Source organism: Tamandua tetradactyla, chromosome 4, assembly GCF_023851605.1.
Source record: "Tamandua tetradactyla isolate mTamTet1 chromosome 4, mTamTet1.pri, whole genome shotgun sequence".
Taxonomy (NCBI): domain Eukaryota; kingdom Metazoa; phylum Chordata; class Mammalia; order Pilosa; family Myrmecophagidae; genus Tamandua; species Tamandua tetradactyla.
Window position 1 is genome coordinate 128,702,083 of NC_135330.1, and position 23,052 is coordinate 128,725,134.

The window sequence follows — 23,052 nt, forward strand, 5'->3', positions numbered from 1 at the left end:
AACTCCAAAGAAAACCTAGGGTTTTATATGAGATTCTACAAAAGTTTCATGCACTAAGAGAACTTTCCAGAAACCTACACTCTCCAGATTGGTTCCTAGGCCAGAAAAGTCCTGAAATCCAGAGGGACCAGCCTCTTTACAGACATCAACTAGTTCATCCTCTATCCCATATTATTGACACCTCTTTCCAACACGAAAAAGTTAGAATGAGTATAGCCCAAATTCCCATAGATTGGGAAAAGGATCAAAGGAGAAAAAGGAGTTATGACAGAGAAGGTAGGATTTAACAAATGAGTATGACTGCTGAATCATTATATTGATATTTCTTTCAGTCTCCAGTGTCTTGGAGCAGCTAGAAGGAAAAATCTAAAATTATGGAACTGTAACCCATATTAAACTCTGAAATCTTTTCTATAATTGCTTTTTACAATGTACTTTGAATTAAATTGATTTTTTTGTATATATATTGTATATCATAATAAAAAACATTTTAAAAAAGAAAAACTACACTCAGATCAGCTAGAGAAGATTCAGGTTTGGGCATTTATTTTAACGTAATTGGATAGGCCATCATTTTCCTAATGCCAGGTTTGTACAAATATGTGTGCAGTAAAATTTACAGTAGAGATTAAAAGATAAAAATGCATAACATGTGTGGAACTTATAGGATTTTGAAGGCATCATATCCTGAACTTGGAAACACTTTTCTGGCTCATTTATTGGGCAACTTAGTACACTAACTCAGGTAAAAAGAATGCTTTGCTTGCAATCTGAACTGCTCTAGAACTTAGGCCTTATGACCCTGCAAATCCAATTATATTGGATTCCCATAAAAATGGGAAGGCTGTGTGAAATCCTCAGCAAACTCCAAAAGGGCAGGTAGAAAGCAGAACTCAAGTTTTCTGAGCAAGGCCACACTTTCCCCGGTGGAAAATTATCCACTATCTAAAAACAACAGTCCTTGTAGGCTCTACTCTGGTAGGGCCTGAGTGCCTCAACCATGAAGCACAGTCTAACGATAAGATGGGAACTGCACATCCTGAGCAAAGTACAGTCAAATCCACCGAGATATAAGGTCAGCCAGGCACAATACCAAAGCTTTCTGTAATGAAGAGATACACAGGCTTGGGCCAAAGAAGGTCAGAAGTCATAAGTAAGTGACCCAGGGTTCCACACCACCTACCTCTTAGACATCATACCTAACACCTCAGTGAGACTCCCATGATCAAGTCAAAGAGGAGATAGGAATCTGGGCCTGATGCATAGATGGGATAGCTCGGTATGTTTGAGCTGAAAATGGATTACTGTTACACGTCTGGCTTACTAATGTTAAGTGCTTCCTTGAAAGCAGAAATATTCTTTTTTAGTCTTAGTTACCATGAATTAACATTCATACAATGCTTGGTGAATTTATATTTCATTCTCAAAATTTGCAGGAATAGATCCTTGCTGAGTAGAAAGCAATCACATACACATTTTAGACTAAGCTTATAAAAGGCATTGTTAAAGATAGTGCTAAGGTTTGCTTGCTGCTACAAAACTTCATTTTATTTGAGCATAAATAGCTTCTAAAAACTTATTTATTGATTATGGTATTGATTTCGGTTGGACATTTCCCAACATGATTCTTTCTCTATCTGCCTGGTGGTCCCCACTGGGGTTTCAGGGTTGTGTTTGGGTCTCTGTGTGTCTGTGTGTCTACAGAACGTTTTTTATCTGTAATACATCTTCAGAGTGTAAGATTTCTGGCTTTTGATCTCATTAATAGTTGTGTGTGCTTCTTGATTAAAATAATTCCAAAATTTAAGTATGCGTGGAAACTCCTAATCAAAAAATTCATTCATTTGTTCATTATTTCAATTTTCCAAATTTTATAAAATTGAACCCTAAAATTATCCTGATTTACCCACCAGGAACAGTAGATAGAAAGATGGATACATCATGTCTTGTCATCTGAAGGAAGACCTCATAATATAGTTGGGGAGGGAAGCACATAAAATAGTGGCAATGCATTGTATAAGATCATATTCATGAAGGCAATATTTAGCAATACTGAGAAGAAAATAAGTCAGAATAGCAGGATATGATATTTAACATAATCTTTAAATAACATTGCTAGATGGAAAATTCAAAGTAAGGACATTGTTCTTAATGAATGTTTCAAATTGAACTCTAATAGTACTTTTCATATATTTTAATGTAATTTAATCTGCACTATAATGCTTCAAAAGCAATATTATTCTCCCACTATTTTTAATAAAGGAGAAATATGAGGGTCTCAATGTTTAGCTAACTCACTTAAATTCACTCAGCTGATATGTTATGAGGAGAGTATTTAAATTCAGGTTATAAGCCAAAAGAAGGTCATGTGCAAAGACATAAACACATGAAGGGAAATGTGTTGGTGAAAAGGCGAGAACTTCAGTGTGATAAATAACTGGACAATTCCTAATGTTTCGACCCGCCAATCTCATCAGATATGATGATGCTGCTCCCTATAAAGTTCTCACTAAATGTATAAATGCTATGGGAAGGAATATGAAAATACAATTCAGTGATTTGATCTCTATAATTTCTCTAAATATAATCTTAAAATTCTACACCACCATTTACTCTCAATTTATTTCCCCCTGCCATGGTGCATTAGGAAAAGTATTTTTTTACAGCAGTGAGTTTTTAGAGGTGTGAAAGAAGGTGTGTGGCATAGAAAAAGGGGTTGTTAACACCTAGTGAGCCAAATCCTCAGAATGAGATTGAAAATAAAAGTCATATGTACCTTGTAAAAGACTAGGCAATTCTGATATGCACACTTTCCCCAATACTTGGTCTATATTTTATATAATAAAAGTCTTAAAAAACCTACCTTAGGGCGGGCCGCAGTGGCTCAGCGGGCAAGAGTGCTTGCCTGCCGTGCCGGAGGACCCCGGTTCGATTCCCGGCCCCAGCCCATGTAAAAAACAAACAAACAAACGAAATATAATAAAACAAGAAAATGTTTAAAAATGTTTCCCTTTCTTCCTCCCTTCCTTCCTTCCATCCTTCCTTCCTTCTCTGTCTTTCCTTCCTTTAAAAAAAAAAAAAAAAAAAAAAACCTACCTTAGTGGTGAAACCACCTTACAATTCTATTCTTTTAGTACTTATTTAAATATTATTTTGCATAAGAACTGTTACAAGATGCTACAGAGTAATCACACCATAATCATATTTAATGAAAGAGAAAATGAGAATAAGATCAATACACGGAGACAAGGATAATATATATTTGTGACATTTGTGGCATTGCTTCAAAATACTTAGTAGACTAAAAAATATGGAGAAAATAGATGGCATCCCTATCTTTTAAGTCACTTAAAACTAACCTATGGAATCTACTTTCCAATATACTTGGGGAATAGGTCCATATTGAATTTGTCAATTTCATTTTGCACATTGCTTGACTAATGCATTCACAAAATTTGTTTGGGGTTGCTTTGCACCCAGACAATTTCTCTTGGAACTTCTCATTCAAATCACTGTGGAGATGAAATTTAACCTGCCAAAATACTATCATGGCCCTGTGAATTACATTTACACTTTTCAATTACTAAGTCTTCTGATACGATTTTTTTAGTGAATTAGGAAACTGTAAAGACAAGAAAAAAGAAAGTTTAAAGTCAACTAAAATATCCCTATATGATTTTTTTTTTAATGAAATGCTGTAATCACCTTCAGTCAACCACCTTTTAGTAGTCCCTGAAGTTGGCTACATAATTGGTTCCTTTCTCTTTGATCTACCAGCTATTCTATTTTCCCTGTTATTCCATTAGGATTAGTCCTGTCATTTTCAGAGTAGTTTCCATAACTTTTAAAAGAACCATATAAGCAAAAATAGATGGAATTCTTGAAAATAAGCTGTTTCATTATCTTATGTGTTATTTTCTAAGACATCTGTTAATGAGGTTTTGGTTGCATTGGTTATTGTTGATTTCTTATTTGCTTCCTTTTGTTTAGTGTTTTTCTGCTGACTGACCTTACTAGGGAAATGTAAAATACTGCATATTCCTTGAAATTTTTTTGTATTATGCTGAGTAGCATGGCAGTTATAATCTCAGCTTAATATTTGAAACACTATACAAAATTTCAAGGAAAAAATCACCATCATAATGGTTCTATGAGGAAAAGAAACTTATTGAAAATTGGAAGGATACTACTCATTTCTAAAGCATTCTAGTAAAGTATCACAGCACTAATTGCATAGAATAACCTATCCTAAAATTAAATCATTTTAATTTATTATTGACTTCAAAGGACAGAAATTAATAAACTAATGTAGGGAAAAATAGAATTAGATATTTATGTAGGGTCTATTCCTGAAGGTATAAACATCTGAATACATCGAGTTTATCTCCCGCTGATAATGTTATAGAATTTTTTATTTTTTATTCAATATTGTAGCTTCTCTGTGTTTAAAAAACTACAAAATCAGTTTGATAGCTTCCTAAGAAATGTTTCTGTAAATTAATATTTTGAGTGGTTTAAGTTTGTTAGGAAATGGGTCATAGATCAGACATTCTTTAAATGATTATTTAATGAAAGAATTTGAATAAGTAAAAGAGACCACTTCAGGGAGTTTTCAAAAGTCAGTTTTTCAGCTTATGATAACTTCTTTGTCCTAACAACACACATTTTTGGATCATTTTAGAGACATATTCGAGTGGAAGCTATGAATATGTCATTACACACACACACACACAAACACACACACACACGAACATTTACTTGAAAAAAAGTGTTTCTAAGATGTCATCATTGAAATGTCAGTAAACTCATTTCCAAAAATATATGTAAAATGTTTTTCCTCAAAGCACAAATCAGAACTGTTTCAAGTCTTTATTAAAAGTCATCATACTGAGAGAAGCGGTACATTTCACTTCAGAGTTTTCAAACACTATAAATAATGCACAGAGCAAACATAGCATTGCTACTAGTTTTGATACACACTCAGAACTCCTACATGATTATATAGTTGAATTGAATGTCCCAAATGATAGTAAATCATAAGCCATTTGGCACTTTCCTGCAATAATTTTTTTTTTTTTTGCATGGGTAGGCACCGGAAATCAAACCTGTGTCTCCAGCATGGCAGGCAAGAGTTCTGCCTTAGAGCCACCATCACACCACCCAATAAACTTTTTTTTTGCATAGACAGGCACCAGAAATTGAACCCAGGTCTCCAGCATAGCAGCCAATAAATTTTGCTGCATGAATTACATATATCATTATTTCAATGATAAACATATTACTGTAAGTTATAGTATCTCATAAGAATTAGGACATGTGTTTACAAAAATATTAAAATGCAATAAAATAAAGGAATTTAATCCAAAGGAGAATAAAAATGTTGGTTGTAACTATAGAAGATTGAGTTATGCACTCCAAAAAGGACATGTTCTTAATCGTAATCCTCATTACTGTGGGTGTAAACCCCGTAATTGGGATCTTTTGAAGGTGTTAGTTTCAGCCCAACTGAATTAGAGTGGGCCTTAATGCTTATGACTAGAGGGCATTATAAACAGAAGAGATTCCAAAAGCAGAGCTTCAGAGAAGGACACAGGGTAGGACAAGAAGCTGGAAGTCAGCAGAAACCAGAAGAAAAGATCCTAGGAAACTGCAATCATCATGTGACAGAAGGTAGAGATCAAGCATAGGAACCCCAAGCACTGTGACAAGCCAGAATCCTGCTACTCCAGGGGAAAGCACAGCCTTGTTGATGGCTTCATTTTGGATTTCTGGCTTTCTAAACTGTGGGCCAATAAATTCCTGTTGTTAAACCAGCCCATTGTGTGATATTTCTCATTACAGCCTGGCAACCAAGACAAGGAGGTAGAAATGTTTTTATTCTTTCTTAAAATGCTTGATGGAAAATTGATTTATTGACAAAACTGTGTTCTCATAGTCCATAAGATATGTTCATGCATATGCTAAGATTTAAATCTGCTTCTGCTTCTGCCAGCCTCTTAGATGGATTCTACATTTTCCCAGACCTTTTATTCCTTAAACTACTAATCACCTGGATATTTTTTGGGGTTGATTGTCTGGGTGAATGGTTGACTGTTTTTTCAATCGCTCATCAAAGATTAATGTTTTGGGAGATTTAGATATCTTGTATTGCCCCCTATTTCATTTACTAGACAAATTGTCATGAGGAAGCTAAAGCAAATATAACCTTGGCTGTTATAGCATTCTTGCATCTTACATCTATCTCAAACACAAGCATACATTAGATATTATAGTAGATATACATCATCCATAAATATGTACTGGAAAACATGCAGTAAATAAATTACAAGTTAATTGAAAATGCTAATGAATTAAATATAAATTTTGATTTTAGGTATTTCCTGAAACAAAAAGGAGCAAAATACTGCTTTTATAAAACAGAGTTACAAAGTGCTTTTGACATCCAGAGTATGGCTGAGGTGATTAGGGGATAGGCATTTTCAAAAGGGTAACATTTTTGTGGTCCTGGGAGGAAGTAAAATTAAAGTTTATAAATATTTGTTAAGTGAGTAACATTTTGAATATTACATTTAGAAGGTCAAGAATGATTAATAAGTTCCCTGATCTCAACAATTATTCATTCATTCAACTAATATTTGTAAAGTAAATTGCTATCTGCTGGGAACTGTGTGAGACCCCTAGCATGCTAGATGTGATCTTGTCCTTGTGGGTCTTACTGTGTATCAGGGAGGAAAGACGAGTAGACAAACACAGTAAGTGCCATGGGAAGTGCTATGGTAGGGGAAGTACATATGCTTTTTATAAAAGAGAAAATATGTAAAGGGAAATGGAATGGAAAGGATTTCTGGAAGAACACTGAGTCCAAGGGAGTACAGGGAAGACGTTTTGTTGGCAGAGGGAATTCGGTAAAGCTCCAATTTCTCAGCATCATCACAAGCATTTGGGGTTATCATTAATTGTTTTTCTTTATTTGAGAAGTTTTGGGTTTGCAGAACAATCCTAAAAATATAGGCTTCCCATATACCACCCTATACTTAACACCATACATTGGTGTGGAACATTTGTTTTTGCTAAAAGCACATGTAATGGTTTGAAGCTCTATGTACTACAGGAGATCATATTCTTAAAGCTAATCCTTTCCTGTGGGTGTAGACCAATTGTGGGTGGGACCTTTCTTTAAAATATTTTTACTGACAAATATTTACATACATACAGTCCATACATAATGTGCAATCAGTGGCTCACTGTATCATCACCTGGTTGTGTATTCATCACCATGATCATTTTTAGAACATTTGCATTACTCCAGAAAAGAAATTAAAAAGAAGAAAAAACTCATACATCACATACCCATTACCCTTCCCTCTCACTGACCACCAGTATTACAATTTACTCAATTTATTTTATACCTTATCTTCCTCTATTATTTATTTTTATCCATTCTTTTGTTATCCATTCTTTTTTACTCATCTGTCCATACCCTAGATAAAAGGAGCATCAGACACAAGGTTTTCACAATCACATAGTCACATTGTAAAAGCTATGTTGTTATACAATCGTCTTTAAGAATCAAGACTACTAGAACACAGCTCAACAGTTTCAGGTACTTCCCTCCAACCATTCCAATACCCCATATATTAAAACTGAATACCTATATAATGCATAAGAATAACTTCCAGGATAACTACTCGACTCCGTGTGGAATTTCTCAGCCACTGAAATTTATTTTGTCTCATTTCTCTCTTCCTTTTTTTGGTCAAGAAGGCTTTCTGAATCCTATGATGCCAGGTCCCAGTGAATCCCAGGGTTTGTATCCCACATTGCCAGTGAGATTTACACCTCTGGGAGTCATGTCCCACTTGGAGGGTGGGCAGTGGGTTCACCTGCCAAGTTGTTTTAGAGAGAGAAGCCCTTTGAGCAACAAAGACATTCTCTGCAGATGACTCTTAGGCATAATTATAATTAGGATTAGCCTATTCTTTGCAAGAATAAGTTTCACAAGGGCAAACCCCAAGATTGTGGGCTCAGCCCATTGGTTTGCTTGTCCCAACTGCTTGTGAGAAAATCAGAAATTCTCCCAATGGGGAAGTTAAATATTTCCTCTTTTCTCCCAGTCCCCCAAGTACTTACAAGTACTTCTTTATTTACTGCCTAAATTACTCTGGGATATATCAGGGCATCACAGTAACTTGGACAAACCAACAAGATCTTACATCCTATTCAAGATTCCATGTACTTGTGATGTCCAACTAAACTGACCATACAAGATAAATTAGGTAATGCACTACCCAAAATATAAATTTTGCACCAAATGAGCAACTCTCCCTTTGGTCTCACATAGGAGTTGAAGTTTTAAAATATGGACAATATCATCCTTTACCCTGTATTCTGATCTACCCCAGTCCTATCCAGATCAGCTTCATTCATATTTGTAGTTGAAGTCTGATCCCTTTTTCAACTTTTTAAAACAGTTCTTGCATGGGTTAAAGCTGGCTTCCAGAGCTTCATAGCTTTAACTCTGAGTCACAGGTGTCACATACCAAAGTTTCTGGGAATGACCAGGTTATATACAAATAGCTCAGTGTCTCAGAATTTAGAAATAACAGTTACAACTCCTGAAAATACATGACTGTTATAAGAGCTTACAGTCTAGGAACCTTTACAATAGGCCACAACCTGACAACCCATGCTCTCAACTTTAGTTCACCAAGTTTTTATATTATAGTTAGTCCCATAAGATTAAGGCAGGATAATATTACTCTTTGTTTCTGACGTCATTCAACATACTGTCCTTAAGTTTCATTCACCCAGTTGCATGCCTCACAATTTCATTCCTTCTTGTGGCTGCTCAGCGGTACATTGTATGCATGCACCACAGTTCCCCCTTCCATTCCTCAGTTGTTGTACCACTGGGCCAATGGTTGGGATCTTTTGATTAGGTTATTTCAGTTGAGACATGCCCCACGTGGGTCTTAATCCTACTGTTGCATTGCTTTGCAAGACTATTAAACTCACCCAGAACAGAGACCAGACACAGTGGCAGAGAGAAACACACAGAAGTTCAGAAAGTAAGCCACAGACAGAGCAACCAGAAGCTGAAAGCAATGAAACCCAGAAGAGAAGGGAGAGAACAGCAGACTTCGCTATGTGCCTGCCCCATGACAGAGAAGCGCAGGCTTGCTCGTAGCCAGTCTTCTGGGAGAAAGCATTGTCTATTGATTCCTTGATGTGATATTTTTATGAACTTGTAACTGTGAGCTTCTAAGCTAATAAATTCCCATTGTATTCTGAGTATTGGTATGGTGTGTTTCATCAGATTTAGCAAATGAAAACAGCACATTTTTATACTAGTACTATTAGTGATACTCTATGATTTAATTTAGGGTTTGCTGTTTGCATGGCACACTTCCATGGATTTTTTTTTTATTTAATTCTGTTACCATACATACAACCTAACAAGTCCCCTTTTAACCACATTCAGACATATATTTCAATACTGTCAATTGTGTTCACAATGTTGTCCTACCATCACCACCATCCATCACTGTGTTATTTCCATCATTCAAAATGGATACCCTGCACATTTTTAAGTCTTGATTTCCCATTCCCTATCCCTACCTCATCTCCTGTTAACCTATTTCTAGATTCTGACATTATGTATTTGCTTATTCTAAATATTTTAAATCAGTGAGATCATACAGTAATTGTTCTTCTGTGCTTGGCTTATTTCACTCAAGATGATGTCTTCCAGTTTTATCCATGTTGTTACATATATCACACCTCCATTCTATTTACTGTTGAATAATATACCATTTTATGAATATACCGCATTTTATGTATCTATTTATTGATTGAAGGACATTTAGGTTGTTTCCATCCATTTGCACTTGTGAATCATGTCACTATGAACATCAATGTGAAAATATCTGTTGAAGTCCCTACTTTCACTGTTTTGGTAGTAGTGGGATTGCTAGGTTATATGGCAAGTCTATACTTAGCTTTCTGAGGACCCACCAAACTTTCTTCCACAGAGGTGTCAATATTTTACATTACCACCAGCCATGAATAAGTGTTCCTATTTCTCTCAATCCTATCCGACGCCTGTAATTTTCGTTTTTTTTTTTTGGCAACAACCATTCTGATGGGTTTGAAATGGTATCTCATGGTAGTTTTTATTTACATTTCCCTGAAAACTGATGTGAGCATCTTTTCATGTACTTTTAGGACATCTATATCTCCTTTGGAGAAATAGCTATTCTAGTCTTTTGACCATGTTTTAATTGGGCTTTTTGTCATCTTGTCAACTTGAAAGATTTCTTTATATATTCTGGATATTAAACGTTTATCTGACATGTATTTCCCAAATATTTCTTCCCATTATGTAGATTGTCATTTTGCTTTCATGATAAAGTCCTTTCTATCTCAAAAGTTTTACATTTAAATAAGGTCACCTTCAATTGTTTTTTCTTAAGTTGCTTGTACTTTGGGTGTACTGTCTTTTATTTTAGCTTTTTTGATGGATGTGCAGTGATAGAACATTTTGATTTAGATTTGCATTTCTTGATGGCTAAAGAAGTTGAACACCTTTACATGTGCCTGTTTGTTTTCTTCATATCACTTTCAGTGAAATGCATGTTCCTGTCCTTTATATATTTTCTAATTGGATTTTTTGTTGTTTTACTGTTGAATTTTTTAGACCTTCTAATATATTATAGATAAGGTTTATTTGTCAGATATGTGTTTGAAAAATATTTTCCCACTTTGTAGAGTGTCTTTTCATTTTTTTCACTTTGGCTTTCACAGACAAAAAAATTCAAAGTTTGGTAAGATCCAATTGATCTTTTTTTTTCTTTTATGGATCATGCTTTTGGTGTCAACTCTATGAATTCTGAGTACACATAGATCTTGATGCTAGTCACTCATGTTTTTTCTAAAAGTTTTAGTTTTACATTTTACATTTAAGCTTATGACCCATTTTGAATTAAATTTTTCAAAATGTATGATTTAGATTGAGGTTCATTGTTTGCCTATGAATATCCAATTGCTCCCACACCATTTGTTGAAAAGCCTACCCTCCCTCCAATGAATACTTTATGTTCCTTTGTCAAAACCCAGTTGAGTTGATTTGTGGGGATCTATTCCTGGCTTCTCTTTTGTATCACATTGATATAGGTATCTATTCCTCCACCTATACCACATCGCCTGAAGTCTGGGTTTTAAACACTCCAGGATGAAAAAGCCCTGCCACTCAGCAAAAAACATGTATCAAGCAATGTCTGTGACAGGTTCCTTCTCTGATAAGCAGGTGGGGCTGCTTGTTCCTGATTTTAGATTCAAGGTATGGCCAGCCGTTCCATTAGACCTCAATTCTCCCCAGGCTGAGAAATGAAAACATATCAAAACATCTGCACACATTCCTGGTTGGTCAGAGTCTTGGTGAGAGACTAGAGCACTGAAGCATTTAACTCTTCCATTTTGCTTGGGACTTCTCTGTATATGGTATTATTAATTTTTTTATTTTGGTTTTGTTTGCTTATTTTTGGTTTATAGAAATTTGCTTGGTTTTTGTATGTGACCTTGTATCTTGTGAACTTGTTAAAATCAAGTACAAGCATATCATATGCAAAAAAAGATAGTTTTATTTCTTACTTTTAAATCTTATGCTTCCTCCCCAACTCAATCTCTTTCTGATTGAGGTTACCAGAATGTCCAGTACTGTTGAGGAAAACCAGTAGTGAACCTTTACTTTTTATCAATTTTAGGGGCAGAGCATTCAGTCTTTTGCCGTAAATATTATGTTACCTATAGGCTTCTGTTTGTTTTTGCTTTTGCATGTTTAGTTTTATTTTTTTATTAAAACTGTGATAAGATTTTCTTACTAAGCTAGCATTTGGTAAGATGCCCACTGCTTTTGGTAAAACATAAACATTTTTATAACAGTTATATAGTAGGCTGGTGCTCTAAGAACAACAGAATGCATATTGGCTCATGATAACTTACCCTAGGATTTTGGGAGTAGGGATTGGAAAAATGACCAAATAAATTGTCCTTGGGGTCACTGAATATACTTCTGTTAAATAAATTCAATGCATTTATAAAGAAGTCAGTAAGCAATATTCAGGGAAATATAGCTTCATAAGATATCCCAAATTAGTTTCTTGTCTGCTATTAGTAGTTAAAAAATTTAACTAGCTATTCTAAAATTCCAGAATATGACTTTCAGAAACCACATGACAGCTGTATTTTCACTTACACTTTTCAAGCTCAGAAGATTGGCAAATGATGATCTGTTGGCCGCCTAGTTTTTTATAAGTAAAGTTTTACTTGCACATGGCTATGCTCATTTGTTTAAGTACTGTTTGTGGCTCCTTTTGTGCTACAATGGCAGGCTCAAGCAGTTGCAACAGAGACTGTATGCCCTGCAAAACTTAAATATTTACTATTGGTATTTTACAGAAAATGTCTGCCAGCCCCATTAAAAGAATGGTAAATTCTGAAATCTAGCTTTTTTAGACTTACAAAAATTATTGAACCTCTTAAGTCTTTAAAATAGGGAAGCTTACCTCAGGGATTACTGTGACATTCACATGGCACATAGAGGAAAGCCACCTGGTAAATAGGAAAGCATGATATAGTAACAGCTGAAGGCAGTGCCATCAACCTTTCCTGTTTCCACATAAGCATTAACTTCAGGGTTTCAACATTAGGTGACCACTATTTTGAATCCTGAAGAAGGGATACTGAAGGTACATATTGTACTGTAAATTCTCCTGTTTGGGCTTAACTTCACCTGCTAGTTAAGCAGTGACACCACACAACTCTAGGATTGAAGTGAAAAAACCTTTAAGGCATGTTTAGGAAATAGACCTTTTTTATGTGTGTGTGTCAATTCTCCCTCACAAGCAAGGCTGAATTATAAAATAGCTTCATTAGTTGAAAACAACACTGGGGTAAATCCAATTTCACTTTAAAACTATCTTTGGAATAATGTTTTTGGATCAAATAGAATGAAATCAAACTTTTTATAGTGATGGAAACTTAGGAATAACCGTTTCAAAAATTCTAATGCCACATGAGACTTAAGGCTGTGCTTTAAATCTACCTTACTTGGTCTAGTACAACAACATCCTGAAAATCAGAATCTGAATTCTATAGCTAAATTCGTGTTCTTATTAAATTTTTCAGACCAAATAAGACAGTGAATTTGAAAACCTTCCAAGTTAGAGTAATCAAACAAATACAGAAGAATCATTACAATTCTTATGGTCTCATCTTTCCCATTCAATTCTGTAGCCCCCCCACCCTCTCCTGAAAGTGAAAGTCATATTAACTGACAACACTCACAATTTAGGTGAAGGAACTAAAAAAAATATACTTATTTTATCTCCTAGTTTTAATGTTTAGGTCTTTGATTCATCTTGAGTTAATTTTTGTGTAGGATGTAAGATATGGATTCTCTTTCATTCTTTTGCATATGGATATTCAGTTTTCAAGCATCATTTATTGAAGAGGCTACTCTGTCCCAGGTGGGTTGGCTTGATCAAAGATCAATTGTCCATAGATGAGAAGGTCTATATCTGAATGCTCTATTTGATTCCATTGGTCAGTGTATCTATCTATCTTTATGCCAGTACTATCCTATCACTGATGCTTCATAGTATGCTTAAATTCAGGTAGTGTGAGACCTCCCACTTCAGTTTTCTTTATCAAGATATTTTTAGCTATTTAGGGCACCCTTCCCTTCCAAATAAATTTGATTATTAGTTTTACTATTTCTGAAAAGTAAGTTGTTGGCATTTTAATTGGTATTGTGTTGAATCTATAAATCAATTGGGTAGAATTGACAACTTAACTGTATTTAGTCTTCCGATCAGCAGACTCTCCCTGCTGGGGGCATGGTTAAGTCAGAGGTGACGTTGTAGGTTGGCTTTAATTGCTTCAGATTTCCAGTCCCTGGGGCCTGAATTCCTTGAAGGAGGGATTCCACTTGAGCTGGGACCCACCTATCTCTTGGGGTAGATATAACCTTTAGGGAATTAACTCCTTTCACCTGACTAGCTACTTTGTCTCTCAGATAAGCTTAATTCAACCCTTGCTGGGGCACTGCTGGAGCCTAAGAAGGCTTCCAATTCTATCTAATAAGCTGTTAAGGAGTAGGAAAAAAGCAGAAAAAAAAAAGCCTCTTCAGAGCTAGCAGGACCCCAGCTCTCTGGGTTTGTCAATCAAGAGCTTAAGTTGGTAAGTGGCTCTATGTATACCCAGGCATATGTGCTCCCTTTTTATGAGGTCCAGCCCTTTTGCAGCATTTTGTGCTGTCCAACTCAAAAAGCCTCTTTATATTTTCCATCAGCCCTGCCTCCTCTCTGTCAAGGCAGAAGCTCCTAGTAACTTCAGTGCTTATTCTAGGTTTCTATGTGCCCGAAGCCTATTTTCAATAGTCAGAATTTGTTAATTAATTTCACAAGTGGTGCTTGATGAAGCTAAGCTATTGCTGCTAGTAAAGTAGGTTTCCTTTTGCCTTGGGGAACCAGCCTGCCATGACCTGTGGGAGAGGGGTGCCAGCCTCCACAGCTTGGAGGACTTACAGTTCTGTGTGGGGTCTCATCTGGTCCACCTGGTCTAGATTGGTGTATGCTGTGTGTCCAGTCACTGATTAGCCCCAGCAGCTCTTCTGTACTGTTCCTGGATCTTTACTAGCTGCTCTGGAGGATGAGCTAAAATCACTAAGAGGCCATCTTGCCCTGCCTCTCCACAATGTATTTTAAAGTCACAAAAAGCCAGCAACAGAAAGACTGAATTAGTCCATCAGGCTAGACACATGCTTGATTGTACCCATGTTTAGAAGGGATGAGGACAAAAACATGAAATTTACACAGTGAGAGCAACGCTTTTCCTTCCACCTCCCTGACAACAATTCTGTTAGCTAAGGCAAAGGATGGCAGCTATGAATGGTGGTTTGAACCATGCAAGAACAACAAATAATAGGTAATAGTTGTACAATAAACACCTGGGTGCTAATTCTTGGGCTAAGAAAGCCAGGAAGAAAAATCACAGAAGGTAATAGTTGAAAGGCATTTCAACTCAGAATTATTTTACAATTATGCAGGCAACAAGCCTCATAAAAATGTCTTCCTGACACATTTTACCCACAGCAGCACAGTCCAAAGATCATTTTATATTTCCTGTAATTTTGTAGGTTGATGCATGGAGTGGCTTTCAAGTCTGCTTCTGCCCTCCTTTGTTATCTTCCTTTAAAGTTCTGAGTTATAGAAATTAGGAACCAGTAACATTTATTTTGCAGCTAGGCATAAATACTGAAATGAGGATTACTGTACACTCTTCTCTTCTAGTATTTCAACTCTGCAAGACCCACAGAGTAAAACATAAGCTATATGCCCAACTCCACCACCAGAAAGCTACAAAATATCTTCTGGTGTAATGATGCTGACCTTATCTTCAAACTTAACCTATTCTTCTTCTTTACTTTTCACCCATGATATGTGATGACTTATGAACTAGGCCTTCCTTAATGTGTTAGCACTGCTTGTAAGTCAAAGTATCCACAGTTATTGGAGCCAATATCATCAGAAAATGAAAATAATTCATACTTAAGTTCCTTCAGGGGAATACACCTTTTGTCACTTGTCTTGGCTACTGATTCACCTTTTATCTTCTAGAAACTTGAATTTTGATTGAAGAGAGATCATTTTCTTTTGAAGTTCTGGTGTTCATAGTTCATACACTTCCAACATAGAGGAAATTTAACATCCTTAAGAGCTTTGGCATTCACAGATTCTTTCTTTTTATAAATAATCAAACTATCTGAATAATCAAGTAAGCGTGTAACCAGCTGATTTTGGAAGATTTGATATACAAAGCATTTCTTTGCAGTGTTGTAGACTGTTTAGCAATTTCTTCGTGAAGATGCAATTGAAGTCCTGTAAAAAGATACTTGACTTCTTGATCGATAAAGCAGCTAAGGTGAAACTGATTTTCCTTTCCTTTTGTGACTTCTTCTTCAGCTTCTGTATATTTCATGATCATGCCAAACTCAACACTGATGAACTGACCAATTAAACTTTTCTTTTTAGAGAGTGTCACTGCTGACGCAGACGAAGAATCCGTTTCTTCAACAGGATTATCCTCTAAGGTTTCCAATTTCTGTAATGCTCACATCATTTGTATCCAATATTCATATGCATCCTGTCAAAGATGTTGTCCTTGCTCAATTGTCTCCACAAACTGTGGGAAAGTGATGGAAAAATTGCAGTGGAGTGGGTGCGAAGGTAATTCAGTGGCAGAAATGTCGACTGCCATGTGGAAGACCCGGGTTCAGTTTCTGGCCCGTTCACTTCCCAAAACAAACAAGCAAAAGAAACCAACAAAAACAAAAAGAAACAGTTCAACAAATCATGCTGCAATAACAGGATACTCACATGGAAAAAGAATGAAATTAGACCCCGCCATACAGCATATTAAAAAAATTGCAGTAGAATAACATGTGGAATATTAGAAGAAGTTTTATCCACAGAGTCAAACAAATCTCTAAGGTCTGAAGTAATATACTTTGCTGAAGCTACTTCCCCAGAAACTCTCAAGGCGCCTGCATATTTTCAAGTGCACTTTGAGTTCAGGCATGGACTGGATAAACTGAACTGTGCCATTCATGTAACAACTGTTACCAAATTTGACATTTCATGTGGCAATTCCATAGCAGATGCTAACTGCTCTGTCATGTCTTCTACAAAGACAGTTTAAGGTGAAGGTTCTTCAGGGACAGCATCTGCTGACCCCATCATTAATAATTCATTTTTTATTTTGATGTTTCCCTAGTTATTGTCCTTTGAAGTTCCTTCTTTCACCATAACTCTGTCAGGCTGGACTCCTTCCGGTGTAAAAACTGAACCCTGAACACCATTGGAGATTCATCAGTATTCAATTCTACACCTTCAAATTTTTCCTTTCCCCATCTTACTAAGTAACAGAGTAGAGCATCCTTGCTGAGAGCTAGGGAAGTCGGTGGCTCAGAGAGGCTGGCCTGGAAGGACCTGCAAAAGGTAAGGAGTGAGAAGCTCTTGTGGCCGCAAGTGGTGGCTGCTGCGGCTCCGCTGCGATGAGTCTCATTCCATCTATGGATTTTTGTGGATATTCTTTATCAAGTTCAGATAATCCCCTCCTACACCTAAATTGCTGAGAGATTTTTATCATTAATGAATGTTGGATTTTGTCATATAGTTTTCTACATCAATTTATTTGATCATATGATTTTTCTTTGTAGCGTGTAGATATGATGGGTTATATTGATTGATTTTTCACGTGTTGAACCAGTCCTGCATGCTTGGAACACATTCCAATTGGCCATGCTATATAATTCTTTTATATATTGCTGGATTGATCTTTCTAATATTTTGTTGAGAATTTTTGTATTTAGTTTACAAGATATTGGTCTTCAGCTGTGTATTTTGCACCTAATTTGTGTAGTTTTCTTATAGGTTAATACTGCCCTCATATAAATAGATTTAAAAATTCTCCCCTGTTCTGTTTCTTAGTAATATTGTGGAAATTGGTGTTAATTCTTTATATTTTTGGTGAAATTCTCCCATGAAACCATCTTGGCCTGGAGATCTCTTTTTCAGATCTTTTAAATTACACACTCAATGCTTTTAATGGTTATAGGACTAGTCATGCTATTCACTTAGTCATCATTGATTGTGATAGTTTGTAGTTTTTCTTCTAACTTTTGAATTTGTGGGCACGAAGTCAATAAGTATTCCCTTATTGACTTCATAAAAAAATACATTTTTATTGGCAAATCTACACATACAAGACGGCCCATACATGGTGTACAATCAGTGGCTCACAGTATCATCACATAGTTGTATACTCATCACCATGATCATTTTTTAATACATTTGCACCATTTCAGAAAAAGAAATAAAAAGAATAAAGAAAAAGCATACATACCATACCCCTTATCCCTCCTTCTCATTGAACACTAATATTTCCATCTACTCAGTTTATTTTGCCCCATCCCACCTGTTATTTATTTTTATTCATATTTTTTTGACTCATCTATCCATACCTCTATTAAAGGAGCATCAGATGCAAGGTTTTCACAATCACACAGTCACATTGTAAAAGTTATAACTTTATACAATTGTCTTCGAGAATCGAGGCTGTCGGAACACAGCTCAACAGGTTCAGGTACTTCCCTCTAGCCACTCCAATATACCATAACTAAAAAAGAATCTCTGTACTTTTATTGACTTTTAATAGTGGCAGGCTCTGTAGTGGTGTCCCATGTCGTACCTAATCTTGGTGATGTGTGTCTTCTCTCTATTTGTTTGCCATTTCTGCTGAGGTTTACCAACTTTATTGATCTTTGAAGATACAGCTTTTTGTTTGCTCAATTTTCTCTATTTTGCTATTTTCACTACTATTGAATTATGCTCTTATCGTTACGGTTTCTCTTCTGCTCACTGGTGTTTAGGTGCTCCTTTTGTTGGTGGTGGTGGTGTAGGAACTTACCTTTTTGATTTGAGAACTCTTCTTATTTCCCAATGTAAGCATTAACTGCTATAAATTCCCTCTCCCAGCACCACGTTACATGAATTCTACGTATTTTCGTGTATCTTGTTTTCATTTCCATTCAGTTCCATGTTTGTTTGTTTGTTTGTTTAAATTTCTTTAAGACTTCTATATTCACCCATGGGTTATTTAGAGCTGTGTTTTTTCATCCCTACATCTTTTTAAATGTCCCATTGTCTTTCTTTTACTGACTTCTACTTTGATTCTAGTACGCTAAGAGAAAATACTCTAAATGATGTTAATTGTTTTAAGTTTCTTTTAAGGGGGGTTATTTCATGGTCCAGCATGAATGTGGCCTATCCTGTTAAATGTTCTATAAGCTTTTGTGAAAAAGTGTATATTCTGCTGCCACTGGGAGAGTGTTCTATATATGTCATTAGATCTTGTTGCTTGATTGAATTGTTTAGGTTTTCTATATCCTTGCTCATATTCTGTCTAGTAGTTATGTCAGTTGCTGACAGAGAGTTGTTAAGGTCCCCGACTATGTTGGATTTGTCCATTCCTCCTCTATGACCTTTCCTTAATGTGCAAATGCACATTTAAGATTATTGTGTCTTTCTAATGAATTATTCCTTTATAATTAAGGAATTAATATTAAGGAATTAAATTATAACTATAGAACTCTGTTTATAGTTAATTTTCTTTGCTCAGAAGTTAACTTCATTAGATATTAATATAGCCACTCTTGATATTTTATAATTCACATTAGCATACAATATATTTTTCCTCTTCTTATGTTCAACCTACATAGGCCATCAAATTTGAAATGAGTTTCTTATAAATAGCACGTAGTTGAGAAGTGTTTTTTATCATCTCTTAATTGTTAAAATTGTAAAAATCTTCTATCTTAATTGGTATATTTGGACAACATACATTTAAGGTGGTTATTGTTATATTAGCATGTAATTTTACCATTTTCTCAGTTTCCTTTTCTGTTTCCTCTGCTACTTTTTCCTTTTCTTGCATTCAGAAGTTTACTTATATTTAAGGTACTTCTTGATTTATTTATAGTATTTTTGAGTGTATTCCTTTGTATAGCTTTTATGGTTGCTGCTCTACATATTACAATACACATGTACATTTTACAACCCTGAATGATGTGTAGAAACTTCAGTTGCATATATATATGCTTCCTTGCTTATAAATATCATTTTTTGTATATCAGATGGTGCTAAAAATTTTGTTTCAATAAAAAGTATGATTTATAAATTCGAAGAGAACTATAGTCTATTATATATACTCATACCTCTGCTCTTTTAATTATTCCTTCTTCCTTCCTGACATTTCATATTCTCTTATCTTTTTCCTATTTGGGTCAATTCATTGCATTATATAGATCCCTTCCCCGTTCCATTGCTACTTGAACAAGTAAATCTCATAGCATCTTACTTCAAAACACTATCTAGCAGAATTTATACATTAAATGAAAGAAAATGGCTTTTTTCATATCATATGTTGTCCTAATATTACAAACTATTTATATATATTTTTGAAAAGAACCTATCCCATACTTCTCCAAATCTCAACAAACACATGATATTCTCATGTATATGTGGAAACATTCATATTCTTCACATATCAAGTGAAAAGAATAAGATTCTGTAGAAATTTCATCAGTTTACTAAGATAAAATAGCTTCACAGATAACTCCAAAAAAGAACAAGAAAAATTGGGTAAAAGACATAGAATGGAACACACACAAAAATCAAGTGCCTTCTGTGCTGAAAAGATAAAAACAATGGCTTTGAAATTAGCAAATCAATACTGCAATTTTAAACAGCACTGGTTTGGCTAACGAAGCTGTGGTAATAATCTATAGAATGAGGGAGAAAAACAAAAATCATAACTACCATGTTCTCTTTTCATTGAAATCCTGTGTGAGTGTGTATGTGTGTGTGTGTCTTCTGTGTGCGTACTGAATGAGTCAGAATCAAACCTTAGTCCCCATATCCTTATAGTTAATTCAAAACATTTTATGAATTACCTTCTTATAATTGGTTGATGACCTCACAGCATGTTAAAACTTTAGAACAATAATTTTCAAGCATTGAACTAATTATTTTGGAGGTGAGAGTTTATGTTTAGAGGTTTTCATCTTATTGATTACATATACAATCTTTTCCACTGACTCTAATTTATTTTTAACTAAAACATAACAATTATATTTTCCGACATTTGCTTTCTATGCATGAAAGTAAAGCTAGATGTTGCTTATATAGAGCACATGCAGATTTAGATGTAATATTATCAAAACAAGTTTCAATAGGCAAGCTTTTTTATGCCTACATGACAGTTTATTCACTACAGTAAAGTAGAAGCAGTTCCAAACAGCATTTTAAATGGAAATAAAATAATAACCATTTTATCTGTGGAGGCTTTATTAATTTTAAGTTCTTTTTATTTGGTTTTGCTGATATAAATTCATGATGCAAAAATATAAAACAATATAAATTGCAAGTATAATTTTGAAAAATTGTATTTATTGATAATATCTTAAATTTAATTAAGTACTTATTCTAATTGATATGCCAATATTTGCAAAAAACTCATGAATCTTTGAAAGAAAACTTTTTTTGTATGTGCTAGATGCCAGAGTCACATTTCATTATTTTTCCATGTGAGCACCCCATTACTGCAGTATTGTTTGTTGAATTTTTGTTTGTTTTCGCTTGTTTGCTTTTTGTTTATTTGTTTTGCTTCTTTTTGTTTTTTTGTTTATGGGAAGTGCATGGGCCAGGAATCGAACCCAGGTCTCCCACATGGCAGGCAGAACTACCACTGAACTGCCCTTGCACTCCCTGTCATGGTCAGCTTCATCTTTTAACTTTGCCAAGTGGTGGTACCTGTTTGTCTGTTTGGGTAAGTGCTGGCCTGTCTGTTGCAATGAGGACATTTCATAGATCATGATCACGTGAGCTGCATCCACAGCTGATTCCATTTGTAATCAGCCAAGGGGAGTGTCTTCTGCAATGAGTGATGCTTAATCTAATCACTGGAACCCTTTTAAGGAGGATTCAGAAGAGACAGGCTCTCTTCCTGCTTCACTTGGCGAGCCTCTCCTGTGGAGTTCATCCAGACCCTCCATCGGAACCATCGGCTTCACAGTCTGCCCTGCAGATTTTGGACTCTGCGTTCCTGAGGTCAGGTGAAACGCTTTTATACATTTTATATTTGCGAGTGTTCCCTGTTGATTCTGTTTCTCTAGAGAACCCTAATACACTCCCTGAAGAGAAAATTTAAAACACTCTGTGCCAGTTTGAATCTGTGGTGGACCCCAGAAAAGCCATGTCCTTTAATCCTCATTCAGTATTGCTGGGTGGGAGCATTTTGATTGTTTCCATGGAGATGTGACCTACCCAATTGTGGGTGGTAATTTTTGATTAGATGATTTCCACTCTGTGTCTTAACATAGTATTGTCTTCAGACCCAACTCCCTTTTACATAGTTGTCCTTTCACGGCAACTCAAATATTGCAGTCCCCAGGAAAACATCTTTGATACCCAGTGTCTTAGAATCCTATCCTTTGGTATGTGAATATAGCTATTTGACATCTGCCTCTGTTATTTCATGCATAGTGCTAATTAAGAGGGTAAGCTCTGGAGTCTTGAAATCTTCAGCTGCAGTTCAAAGCCTCATTCTATTATATGCTTCTGGTTGATCTTAGGAAAATTGTTTAATCTTTCTATCCCTCAGTTTCCATCTACATGTAAATAATGATAACAAGAGCATCCATCTCTATCTGGTTTTGAGAAATAATTGAGCAAACATTTGTAAATATTTAGATTGCCCAGAACACCCTAAGCTCAGAATGATTTTAATAATTTTTATTACCTTAGTAATTGTTCATTGACTGTTTCTTAAATCTTTATCACGCAAGTAAACCCTTTTCTTTTTTACTTGGGCAGGCACTGAGAATCAAACCCAGGTCCTCTGGCACGGCAGGCAAGCATTCTTGCCTGCTGAGCCACTGTGGCCAGCCCACAAGTAAACGTTTTAAAGAACTATCTTATCTACATATCCACAGTGCTGAATATAAGAAGATATATGGTAAGCATTTAATACAGATTTTTGAATGAATGACTGTATTAGCTAAGTTTCTCTGGAGAAACAGAATCAGCAGCAGATATCTGTAAAAATAAAATTTATAAAAGTGCCTCATGCAACCATGGGGATGTAAGAATCAAAGATCTGTAGGGCAGGCTGCAAGCTGACTCTGATGAAGGTTCTCAGTGAACTCTCAGGAGAGTCTGGCTGGCTGAAGCAAGAAGAGTGATCATCTCTTCTGAATCCTCCTTAAAAGCCTTCTGGTGATTAGATTGTCATTCATTGCAGAAGACATTCCCTTTAGCTGATTGCAGTACATATAATCAGCTGTGGATACAGCCAATATGGTCATGATTTAAGCCCATGAAAAGTCCTCACAGCAACAGACAAGTTTTATTCATATTGTAAGATAGTTTTAAT

The 23,052-nt window shown here is 35.5% G+C and overlaps 1 pseudogene; it reads right to left on the bottom strand.

The window, feature by feature from the left end:
- Positions 1-15,326: 15,326 nt before the first annotated feature.
- On the bottom strand, positions 15,327-19,088 carry LOC143680493 (ubiquitin carboxyl-terminal hydrolase 14 pseudogene; annotated as a pseudogene).
- Between the last annotated feature and the right edge of the window lie 3,964 nt (positions 19,089-23,052).